At 33.3% G+C, this 13,272-nt stretch overlaps 1 protein-coding gene across 1 annotated transcript in view; it reads left to right on the forward strand.

Moving 5' to 3' along the window:
* The first annotated feature begins 359 nt into the window (after positions 1-359).
* Positions 360-13,272, forward strand: part of LOC114328431 (hexosaminidase D-like) — a 119,023-nt gene continuing 106,110 nt past the window's right edge. Inside the window, exon 1 of the mRNA XM_028277282.2 lies at positions 360-674. The gene's annotated coding sequence lies outside the window, so the exon portion shown is untranslated. The remainder of the gene's footprint in view (positions 675-13,272) is intronic.

Here is a 13,272-nt window from a genome sequence, read left to right on the forward strand (position 1 = left end):
GACGTAACTGGCTAGATATTTTAGTCGATAGTTTTTTTGTTTTTTGCCAATTTTGCAAAAATTTGCAAAATTACTAACTATTTAGTGATTATTAACTATTTAGTAATTATTTTTTGCCAATTTTATTAAAATTGGCAAAATTACCGACTAAAATATCTAGAAAGTTGCGTCTGAGTTTTGCGAACAGACTATATCTATGTGTAGATATATTACATTCATGATAAATCACAAAAACACTAAACACTGGAAAGAAAAAATATGTCCAGAAGTCCCTAAAAAATTAACAGAAATTTCACTAGAGAACGCCACTGTCCACTGCGTCCTTTGGCGAGTGTGCCGGAGTGCCGGTGTATTGAATGTTGCCTGCAGTGGGTTGTGTTTTGTGTGTTGTGTTTGTATTGTTGTTGTTATACTTTATTGTTATCGATAAGGTTTAAATAATCAAAATTAAGGATGCAAACACCTGCGGTTGTAATAAATATAAATTACTATGTGATGTTCTAAATGAACATACACCTGATTTATAAATTTTCCGTCTCTATTCCGGCGTATGAATAAGTTCAATGAAACATTGATTTTGTCAAGAGTTGAAGTTCCGAGTTAGTATATTCACCCAGCAAAATAATTGCGGCAAATATTGTTTAATGCTTTCAATAAATATGTGCTAATAAAAGGTAAGACCCTAAATTTAGTTTATTAATGTTGTCTTCAATATAACTTTTCAAAAAAGTAAATTTTTGTTGGTAAAATAATGATATTGTTAATTGTTAGTGATGTTAATTTTTTTAAATTATATATTAAGGGGCACGTCTTTGTCATAATAATGGATCAACGCGATAATACAGAGATTTTGTATTGCATTTAGCATATTTCCTAATTGTTCATATAATTATTTGTTCTAACAAGTTAACCTGTTACTTTCTATTTATCTGGTAAGTTTATACACACAAAAACATTTGCTTATGTTTTTCTGTAAGTATGTAAACATAAAAAAAGATCTAGGTGTAGGTAATAAACAAATTATTTTCAGCAATTGTTTTTAATATTACATATTCATTTTTTTGTATATTTTGACATATTTGCATTTTAACTGAATGTTCCCCTTTTCCATTTCCTATATTTGGCCTGGACCTAGATTTTTGACCCTTCGCTTCGTTATCGAACGTATTCGCTTTGTATCTGTTTAGTGTACAGATAGCGAATGATCAATAACGAAGCGAAGGGTCAAAAATCGAGGCCCTGATGTTGATTCATATTATTGACTGCAATTTTCGTTTTATTGTTGACCACTTTAGTTATTATCTCGTCAATTGTGGTGACCATCCATCCTCATATGGGTCTTTTCCATTTTGGGAATATGAAAAGTCACAAGGGGACAAGTCTGCTGAATATAGTGGCTGAGGCATAATGAAGATGCTGTTTTCAAGTTCACAGCTCTCGTTCGATTCTTTATATGACATTCTTTTGGTGAAATTGAGCACTGTTGATAACTTCATTACTCTACAAACAATTTTCTGCACATATTCTACATTTTTATGATCTATTGAAATTCTGGCGCATCCAGGGCAAGCAGCCTCACTAAGGGTATGGACATATCGAAGCTACATGGATGTGCGTGGTGGAGGTCACAGTTGCTACATCGATGTCAAAACAAACCTTGATTTTCTTATGAGATGGCACATACAGTAGTGGTCACTGAATAGTTTACACCTTTATTTTCATATTGTAATACTGTAAAATCGCAGGGAAGGATTTACTAAATGTAAAATTATTCGTCAAAAATTTCGCATGTATTGAAAACTAAAGGAACAAGCTATTACATACCTAACACAGTGCGTGAGGGTGTCTGATCCTAAGACTTCTACTCATGACTGACAAAAAAAATACATAGTTAAAATGTTTATAATTATTGGCATACATGCGTGCCGTCCGCACATTGGTGAAGGCATCATGTGGCTCACATGTATGCTATCCACACGAAACGTGTTAAACGCGTCCAAAATGCCTATATGTATTTTAATGACATGCAAAATCAGGAGCAATTGCCAAACTCAATTTTATTCAAAAAATCTTCTTTCCATTTTGTTAGATTTTGTAAAATGGTTTATTTTAGTTTGATTTTTTAATGTTAATTGACCTATTCTCGGTCAGCCACTGGTAACATTTACTTTGATGTGAAAGGTGCATTTAAACTAGGTAAAAATTCAAAAAATCGGCCATTGGATATTAAAGTGTGTAAGCTATTCAATGGAAATAACTGTACCAAGGATATTTCACCCTCACAACCTATCATAGTGATTTACAGTGATGTTGATGCCATAACCAAATAGTTTGTTTTACATTACGATCAACCTGTGATGCAGTTCTTCTTCGTTTCGTTATTGCTCAATTCAGTCTCCTTGCAGAGCCTCTTTGAAAAAGGGTAGGCCCCGAAACATGGTGTCAGAGGATGGCAAGAGACTCGAATTGAATCAAAACGAAAACGATTATTGTCTTTTCTTTTTCATTACTCGGTTTAGAGTACAAAATGACCACGTTTCATTAAAGTAATGTGAGACGCATTATTGGAGTGTTCTCCTAGCGGCGCCGCTTGGTACTATTGTATCTCGGTTAAGAGGAAACAGTAGCGATCAACAGGTAGCGAAAACGCGTTCCAAGATTGTGGCTGTAATTTTGAATATTTTTTCGAGATATTTGGCACACGTATTCGTAATATAATAAAGAATGGCGGTACAGAGCCCAATTTGAAAAATATATTAATATGTGGAAATTACTCTGTAATTAAATACAGTATTAAAAAAACGAGCCTGTACCGCCATTAAGAAGAACAAAAAAATACACTTTCTTCAAATAAACTTTTTTATCCGATGCCTAGATTTTGTGTCATTTTGGAACTACTAAATTTTTTTATTTCGTTAGTAGTTCCAAAATGACACAAAATCTAGGCATCTGATAAAAAAGTTTATTTGAAGAAAGTGTATTTTTTTATTCTTCTTAATGGCGGTACAGGCTCGTTTTTTTAATATTGTATTTAATTACAGAGTAATTTCCACATATTAATATATTTTTTAAGTTGGGCTCTGTACCGCCATTCTTTATTATATTACAAATACGTGTGCCAAATATCTCGAAAAAATATTCAAAATTACAGCCGCAATCTTGGAACGCGTTTTGGCTACCTGTTGATCGCTACTGTATCACCTTAACAGAGTACTGACTCGTGGTCGAAATTATTTTCACTTATTTCGTCATTCCCTGTTAGAGGACAGTCTAACCACACTCCGCTGCAAATATTTTAATATATGCAGTTCTTCTTCGTTTCGTTATGGTTCAATTCAGTCTCCTTGCAAAGCCTCTTTGAAAAAGGGTAGACCCCGAAACACGGTGTCAGAGGATGGCAAGAGCTTTTTCATACCTTACTCGGTTTAGAGTACAAAATGACCACGTTTCATTAAAGTAATCTGAGACGCATTATTGGAGTGTTCTCCTAGCGGCGCCGCTTGTATCTTGGTTAACAGAGTACTGACTCGTGGTCGAAATTATTTTCTCTCATTTAATTATTTAATGTCCGACTGGTATATTATTTGTTGAATAATAACATTATTTCGAAGTCTGTTAAGTACGATAAAACCCTTTTTTGTGGGAGGAGGGAATCTTCATAAGACCGTCAGTGTAGACCGCAGCACCACAAGAAATTGGTGCTCTGCCCTCTACCCTGGTGTGTGGGATTCAGTCTGCTTGCCCGATTCAGACACCCGTGAAGCCGAGCGAATCAATCGTGAAAACGCAACTGCCTACCCACTAAAACCCCCTCATTCCAGCCATGGACACCCGGTACGTATTTTTAACAAATGTTACTTCGGATGTCCCGCTGCTGACCCTATCTCTACTCCATGTTGTGGAACCGACTGTGAGGAGTAGTTATTATATAGGAGTAGTATACAGCCGCATCATTATTCCAGTCCAATCAGAGAGTGCAGCAAGCACCTCTACCGGTTTCGAAACTTATTAGTCTCTCATCAGGAGGCACATATGCTGCTCTCTCTCTGACTCAACTAGGATAAACCCGGGCGTGCAGTCACGGATTGTAACGAACGAAATGGCAGGAATGCCCTAGCGGCAACTGCTAACAAAAACTAAGTCTAACCATTTTGTTAACCATTTTCATGGTTATTCATTTTTGATTTACATCTTTACTCTGATTGGAGTACGAAGGGAACCATTCTCGTTGGAACTTTACCACGCTGGGCAGATGGGACGTGAATTATAAATTGTAAAATTCCCTCATCTTCCTTAGTCTCAGCATCCGTTATGGCTTGCAAATTGTAGAAGCCTCGGAGGTGCTACCAGAGAAGGTTCCCATTGTTTTCAATCTGGTAGGATGTAGAGTAATATATTTTGATGTTGTTTTATTAGATTGAAGACTTAGTTTTTTTTATAAATATTAATTATTGGCTAGTTAGTTAGTTGACTGAACAAAATAATGCATATCATAGGCTTTCGCATCTTTCAGTATTTATCAATTAACGCTTTAACTATTTTTCCGCTGTTATCAGAGGCGTGCTGTAGGGATATATACTTCCTTTTTGCCGCTTTTCCCCTTACAATCTACGCCACTGTCGTAATAATAATTTCAGCATGTTTTTTTTATTCTTCGTTACTTTGTACGTATATATCATCCTTTTGTCTCAATACATTAGAGTAAGTAGTTTTCAAGTTATTTGCGTTTTAATGTAATGGATTATGTATTTGCAATATGAATGTCTCATGCAATGAGACAAAAGAATGATATTTATGTAAAAAGTAACAAGGAATAAAAAAACATGCTGAAATGATTATTACGACAGTGGCGTAGATTATGAGGGGGGAAAAAGGGCGAAAATGAAGTATATATCCCTACAGGACGCCTCTGGTAACAGCGAAAAACTACCTTTTAAGACTAGTTAGAGTATCCTAGCATGTGTAAACTGTTTGTCAAGTTTGAACAAAAAATATTGGAAGGTGTTAAAACAATGGGCTAAAATCATTTTAGAATATTTGTAATAAAACACTCTGTATCTCGTTAAGGAGGAATATTTTATTTAAGTTTTTTAGGTTAAACCTTCGTATTTTGTGCTAAGGTTTCTCCAGTTACTATATGGACAATTCTTAATGAAACACCCTGTATATGTTTACTATTAACATGGATATTTGCTCTTCTAAATAGTCCACTATAGTGACAACCAGTTTCCTAAAAATATAATGTCACAAAGTTCTTTGTCTGTCAAACCTCTTCTGCCTTGTACTTTTCCTTGCTATATAAGATACAGTATCATATAGCACTGATGGTTTCTCATGTGACCTAGATATTCTCACATGCGCTTCTTCACATGAAACAATTTGACATTCCTCACTGAATCTTCTTTCACTTCAATGACTTCACTGTTTGATACGTGATCTAACCAGGAGATTATCAACATTCTTTTAAACCTTTATCTTTTAAGTTCTCTGCCACACAGATCTTCCACCCTCTCCTTTATTTTCCTCTGCCTCTCTTTCCCTCAACTTCTAACAAATCTATCATTCGTCTCACATAGTTCTCATTTCTACGTCTGACCTGACCAAACCATTGTAGTCTTTGTTTTTAAACCTTTTTGAGGCTGTGGTCACCTCAACTCTTTCCCTAATCATAGTTCTTTATCTTGTTCCTTCTAGTCTTACCCGATATCACTGTAACATTTTGATTTCAGTTATGTCTATCTTCTTGCCCTGAACTCTCTTTACAGGCAACACTTCTCCAAACAGTAATCACAGAAGAAATTAACTTTCTCCTATCTGTTTATGGATCTAGAAAAAAAAAATGATTTTATAGATCAATTTACAACTGTCTTGTCTTCCTCCAGCTTCTGTTCATCAACACTTGTATCAAGTCTAGTACTAAGCTCAGATATGGCTAGGATATGGTATCAACAGATCCCAGAAGACTGGGATTGGCAATTAACAGATAGTATGTTGGAACCGATGCAAACTTAACTCCCAAACACTATTTTTTGCAATTGCAAAAAGATGTGAACGAAATATTCCAGAGTATGTCTGTTTATTTGACCACTTTCCTTCTGCAGGTGTTTATTTTCATAATTTTCAATTTCATTACATTCTTCTCTACGAAAGTGTGTTTTCTCTTATCTTATTTCTGTCTATTATGTGGATTCTCTTGTATTCATTTTTATCTTTATGTCTGACTTCGCTTATTTGGTCCATGATCCTCAGTATTTTCTTCCTCATACATCCCTGTTTTCTGAAAGTTCTTTAGTATATTTTTCATCCTCTTTCAGTTTTCCTAATTACCTTCCTCTTTGCTTGGTGTCCCCTTATTTCTTCTTCTAGTAGGTTAGTTATCTCTTGTTTTACGGTACTATATTTTAGTATTATCGTTGATTGAGGTATTGGAGGGAAGATATCTCATGTTACGAAAGAAAACGAGACCTCTGCTATATTCGCCTCATAGATGGCAGTCCAAAAGCCACCTAGTGAGTAGATATGTGAATCTCTTATCCTTAGAACGATAAAGAAATTTGTATAAAATTCTACTTGTATTATTTTTGGATTTGACCACAAAACGCTACAAACTTATTTTCCTCGGCAGCGTTGCCAGTTCTAAATGTTTTGGAAATATTCGGCATCGAAAATATTTATTAGTCCAAGCTGTATCGTCGCCTCCGTGATGTAAATTATTCCTTTTCGATTGTTTTGCACACATTTACTCAAAAAGAGATCCTTATAACAAATCCACAGGGTACCGGGCAGTACCGCGGTCGGAAAATTGTTTAAAATTTTTTTTTAAACAAATTCACAAAAATATTTTTTTTCACTTCGAACAAATTTTTCTTAGATTCTTTGGGTCATTCTCAGCAAAAAAGGTCTCTTGTTATTTTTCTCTAAAATTGATTGTTGTCGAGTTATACGCGATTTAAAATTTGAAAAAGCTAAAATAACCATTTTCAAGGGTTAATAACTCGGTTAAAAGTAATCATTATGAAAGTCAGAAACTGACCAAATTATCCAAAGATTAAAGTCCGCTCTACAAGATCCTAAAGAAATGTTTGTCATTATTTCATTACTAAGATGTTATTTTTAATTATCAACAATGAGCTTTAAGCGTGTATTGAGGCGGCCGTCAATGTGAGTGCGAGTTTGCGAGTGCGGTCAAAGCTGTGGTGTATATAGTATAGACCGATCAAATAAAATTACAGTACATGTAAATCAAAATGTAATTCCGTACAGGTTGGAATAAATTTTTTATCAAAGTTTAGGTCCAAACAAAAGATATTTTCAAGAAAGTATATGATTCTTATGAGGGGATCATTGTTTAAATAATTAAAAATAGGTAATTTTTGCACAAAATTTACTTTTTTAATTGCTGCGGCAATTCGTGTTTTTATGAAGGATTTTGCAATTTTTTTCTGCAAAGATGAAGAAACAGTCTTTTATATGAGACTTACCAAATTAAATTTGACCCTTAATTTATTTAAACAATTGTAAATCAAAATTGAAAAACAAATTTCCAAAAAAATATTATTTGCACTATAAATAAGCACTATCAAATATTTTGTTTTGCATAAAAAGTTGCGCTATGATATCACTATAAATTGACAAAAAAATTTGTTGATAAATATTCAGTTGTTTATGAGATATTTAATTTGTTTATCAAAAATTACCATTTTTTCAATCGCAAAAACGCGGTTGTTGCCGATAGAGTATACAAGTTTTAAGGTCTCATTTGTTTTGCTTTTATCTATGTTTTCGATAAATGTATTGACAAATCAAAATTTTAATTAAACACCCCTCCAAAATGGCGTTTGAAAATTGGTGTAATTTGTTTAAAACTTATTTTTTTAATAACATCGCCGTGATTAAAAATTTTGAAATTATTTTTCAATATTCGTATTTTTGGTAATTTTTGACATATTCACAAAAGAATAAAAATTTTCTAGGAGAATTTTTGGCCGAGATAGCTTTTCCCAGTTTAAAAATTCATAATTTGTTTATTTATCAATATTGACATTTAAAAGTACGTGAGTACATCTATTAACCTTAATACTTAACAATGTCATTTATACACATAATAAAAATTGTAGAATATTTTTAAAAATGATGATATTCATTACACCTTAAATGAAAACTTTTTGTCTGAAAATTGGCGGAGGAGTAGTTTCCAATATCTCCGTTAATAATGGGCCAATTTCAATGTTTTCTTTTAATTTGGGGTAGAATATAAAAATAATAGCATCTTCATGACCCTTTTTGCCATAAATAATCATTAACTATTTATAAACAATTTTTTTTTCAATAACATTTTTTTTCTCTAGTATTGTGATAAATAAAATTGGCACCTAAGATAATCACAAAAGAGTATTAAAACAAATTTTTATTTTAAAAATTTACCAAAATAGTAAATTTTTTAAAAAATCATAAAAACTTTTTTCTTTGCACAAATCATTGGCAAAATTTCGCAAAAATAATGTGAATACAAAATGTAATATATATAAAAAAATGGAGGACAACCTCTATATAAATAAATGTATATAAGTGAATATAGATTAACAAATATATACACAATTTTTAGTGTATTACCTGTTAAAAAGATTATAAAATTAAATGTAAAATACATACATATTTTAATATGGTACAAAGAAAAAAGTCTTTAACAAATTTTTAATGCTAATTCAGTATTATTTTTTTTTATAAAAAGTCTTTTGTGTCAACTTTTATTTATAATATCAAGAGAAAAACAATATAGTATAAGTTTATACCTAACAAATTGACGAATATTTATTGTTAACAGTGTCATTTTTTTATAAGCTACCATTAACTAAAAAAAAAACATTGAAATTGGTCCATTATTAACGAAGATATTGCAAAGTACTACTGCACCACTCTTCATGCAAAAAGTTTTCAGTTAAGGTCGCTACGAAAATCATTATTTTTTAAAATATTCTACAATTTTAACTGTATGTATAAATGACATTGTTAAGTAGTAGGCTTGATAGATGTACTCACAAACTTTAAAATGTTAATATTGATAAATAAACAAATTATGAATTTTTAAACTTGGAAAAGCTAGCTCGGCAAAAAATGGATCTAGAAATTTTTTTTCTTTTGTAAGTGTGTCAAAAACTATTAAGAACACAAATATCGAAAAATAATTTCTAAATTTTTAATCCCGGTGATGTTATTAAAAAAACAAATTTTAAACAAATTACACTAATTTTCAAACGCCATTTTGAAGGGGTGTTTAATTAAAATTTTAATTTGTCAATACATCTATAGAAAATATACATAAAGGCAAACAAAATGAGACCTCTAAAACTTTTATACTCTGTCGGCAACAACCGCGTTTTTACAATTGAAAAAATGGTAATTTTTTATAAACAAATTAAATATCTCATAAACTGCTCAATACTTGTCAACAATTTTTTTTGTCGGTTTATAGTGATATTATAGCGCAACTTTTTCTGCGAAACATAATATTTTATAGTGCTTATTTATATTGAAAATAATATTTTTTTGGAAATTTGTTTTTCAATTTTGATTTACAATTATCTAAATAAATTAAAGGTCAAATTTAATTTAGTAAATCTCATATAAAAGACTGTTTCTTCATCTTTGCAGAAAAAAATTGTAAAATCCTTAATAAAAACAAGAATTGCCGCAGCAGTTAAAAAAGTAAATTTTGTGCAAAAATTACCAATTTTTAATTATTTAAACAATGATCTCCTCATATGAATCATATACTTTCTTGAAAATATCTTTTGTTTTGACCTAAACTTTAATAAAAAATTTATTCCAACCTGTACGGAATTAAATTTTGATTTTATTTTATTTTATTGGGCTAATATTTTTACCTTAAATATACTTACGTTTTAAATACTGAATTGAAGTTTTTTTAATATTTCGTAATATCGTTTTATCATTCTATCACAGACATTCACCGAGTATCTCTATCCTTCTTTCAAAAACGCAAATACGATCTTCTATCTCGTACAAACTGAAATGAAGAATAAATGCTTCGATAGCTGCTGCCCCAGTGAACTCATCGCAAACTATACTTTTAGCAAAATTTTACATGTAGTTTCCTGAGTGCGAGTGAGATGCTCCATTGGACGGCTGGAATGGTGCATCTCTTTCGCAATCACCATTGAAGGCCGCCTAATATGCGCTTAGCGCCCATTGTTAATAATTAAAAATGACAGCTTAGTAATAACTTAATGACAAAAATTTCTTTATGATCTTGTAGGCTTTAAACTTTGATTAGGTCACTTTCTGACTTTCCTATAATAATTATATTTAACCCAGTTATTAAGCCTTGAAAATGGCCATTTTCGCATTTTTCAAATTTTAAATCGCGTATAACTCGACAACAATCAATTTTAGAGAAAAATCACAAGTTACTAGGTCTGGATCCCGCGTACCAAAAAAAGTTAATTAATAGCAAGCTGAAAATGTGTAAATAGCTTAACGGTGTCTAGTCGGAAAAACTTTGATGTATGGGAACATTGGAACAGGAGAAGTTTTAATAGTGGTTCAGGTTAAAGATTTGGACCGTCAGACTACGAAAACGTCCCATGTATTTTGTCGGATAGAACTCCCAATTGATTTGTTACGTTTTCATTGAACTCTAATGCAAAAATCAGACTGCTTTTTATCACCAACGTAATTCCTGTTATTTGACATAATCTACGTGTCGGACTTATTAAAATGCCCAGTTGGTGATAAATAGCAGTCTGATATTTGCATGAGAGTTTAATGAAAGGGTAACAAATCAATTGGCAGTTCTGTCCAACAAAATAGATGGGACGTTTTCGTAGTCTGACGCTTCAAATTTTTAACCTGTTCCACAATTAAAACTTCCCCTGTTCCAGTGTTCCCATACATCAAAGTTTGTCCGACTAGACACCCTTAAGCTATGATCAAATTTTCAGCTTGCTATTAATCAACTTTTTTTTGGTACGCGGGTTCCAGACCTATATATACCTTTTTTGCTCAGAATGACCCAAATGATCTAAAAAAATATTTTTGTGAATTTGTTTAAACAATTTTTCGATCATGGTACCGCCTCTCACCCTGTGGATTTGTTATAAGGACCTCTTTTTGAGTAAGTTTGTGCAAAAAAGTCGAATTGGAATAATTTACTTGACGGGGGCGACAATGACAATACATCCTGGACTATATACAATACGTGTTGCAAACAATGAACCGGTATTTTATGATGGGGGATGGTTATTGCAAGGCAAGAGACCCTAAAGAGGTCCCTTAACTAAGGCCTTGTTCAGATAGGGCGGTTTGCCAACGTTTGACGCCGCGGTTTACCTGAAAAACCCAACCGCCGCGGTTCAAGTTAACATAGAAACAAATGCAACCGCTCAACATTGTACACATGCAACCGATCCGTCGTCAAACCGCGGCGGTTGTAAGTTTACTAGGGGAGGAATGAGACCGCCAGTCAATCGCTCTCATGTGTACGAACCGCGGCGGTTGGGTTTTTCAGGTAAACCGCGGCGTCAAACGTTGGCAAACCGCCCATGTAAACAAGCTGTAACCGGCTGTATCGAGACATAAAGAACCGGGCCTAATAATTACAAGAAATATTTACCTTTTCAATATGTATTATATTTCACAATCAAGATCAAGGATTTAAACGAATTTTCTTCTTTTGGTGCCTATTCGTTTAGAATATTGGCGATCATTCTGGCTATAATGATTTTATTAATTGATGCTTTAAATAGATTAGTTGTTGTGGAGAACCATTTCCTCAGGTTCTTTAACCATGATATTCTTCTTCTCCCAATTTCTTGCTTCCGAATACTTTGTCTGGAAGTATTACCCTCAGTAATCTGTATTTGGTGCCGTTTCTCATTATGTGCTATACTAACTTTCGAACTTTTTAACGAGATATACTAACTTTCTCCTTTTAATGGTGTACATCACCTCTCTTTCTTTTCCCATTCTTCGTAATACGGTCTCGTTGGTTATCTTGTCCGTCCATGATATCCTTATGATTCGCCTGTATAGTCACATCTCGAAGGTTTCAAGTTTTTTCTCCATCGCTTTAGTGAGTGTCCAGGATTCAACTCCGTAGTATAATATTCAGAAGATATAACATCGTAGGAGCCTTACTTTTATCTCCAGATTAAGGTTGTGGATTTTAAAGAGTTTGGCCATGTTATTGAATGCATTCCGAGCCTTCTCTATTTTACGTTTTATTTCTTGTGAATGGTCCCATTGTTCGTTTACTATTGTTCCAAGTTTCCAAGATAGGTATACTATACTGTATACTGGTATATTTACTCGGTCCACTGGTGTATTCTTGACATGAAATTTGGCATATAAATAGCTAACAAGTCAAAGAAAAAAGTGATATTGTGCCGATGTGTGCTTTTGCCCTGGGGGTGGATTTCACCCCTTCTCGGGGGTGAAAAAATATACGTCCAAAGTAAGTCAGGAAATGGAGAAACTGACTAATTTTAAGTAACCTTTGTTCTATCGAGTTTTTTCATTTAGTTAATACTTTTCGAGTTAGTTGCTTAGTTAATAGGTTCATTTTTCAACAAAATAACCACGCTTTTAGATGATTTTTCGCAAATAACTCAAAAAGTAAGTATTTTGTCGAAAAAAACATTCTTAGCAAAAATATAGTATGTAAAAAATTGAAAAAAAAGGTGTATATGTTACCGGCCAAACCCGATTTCAGGACAAACTAGTTTGGCCTAGGACAAACTAGTTTGGCCTAGGACCTCATTTCATTTGACACCTCATTTGTCATTATATCTGGTATATTGACGAAATAATTACATTCGCGGTCGGGCGGACAGACCGACAGACAGCCTCGCTAAGATTTACCACCTTTAGTAACATCCTTGGATTATAAGCTTTTATTTGACACCTCATTTTTCATTCTACCTGGTATAGTGACGAAGCAGTTATATTTGCGGTCGGACGGACCGACAGAAAGACAGCCTAGTTCAAGCTCTCACTTTTAGTACCATCCTTGGATTATAAGCTTTCAGTTGACACCTCATTTGTCATTCTACCTGGTATATTGACGGAGCAGTTATATTCGCGGTCGGACGGACGACGGACACATAGCCTAGCTCAAATTTCTTACCTTTAGTACCATCCTTGGATTATAAGCTTTCATTTGACACCTTATTTGTCATTCTACCTAGTATAGTGACGGAGCAGTTATATTCGCGGTCGGACGGACCGACGGACAGACAGCCTAGGTCAAATTTC

The sequence above is a fragment of the Diabrotica virgifera genome, chromosome 4, assembly GCF_917563875.1.
Source record: "Diabrotica virgifera virgifera chromosome 4, PGI_DIABVI_V3a".
Classification (NCBI taxonomy): domain Eukaryota; kingdom Metazoa; phylum Arthropoda; class Insecta; order Coleoptera; family Chrysomelidae; genus Diabrotica; species Diabrotica virgifera.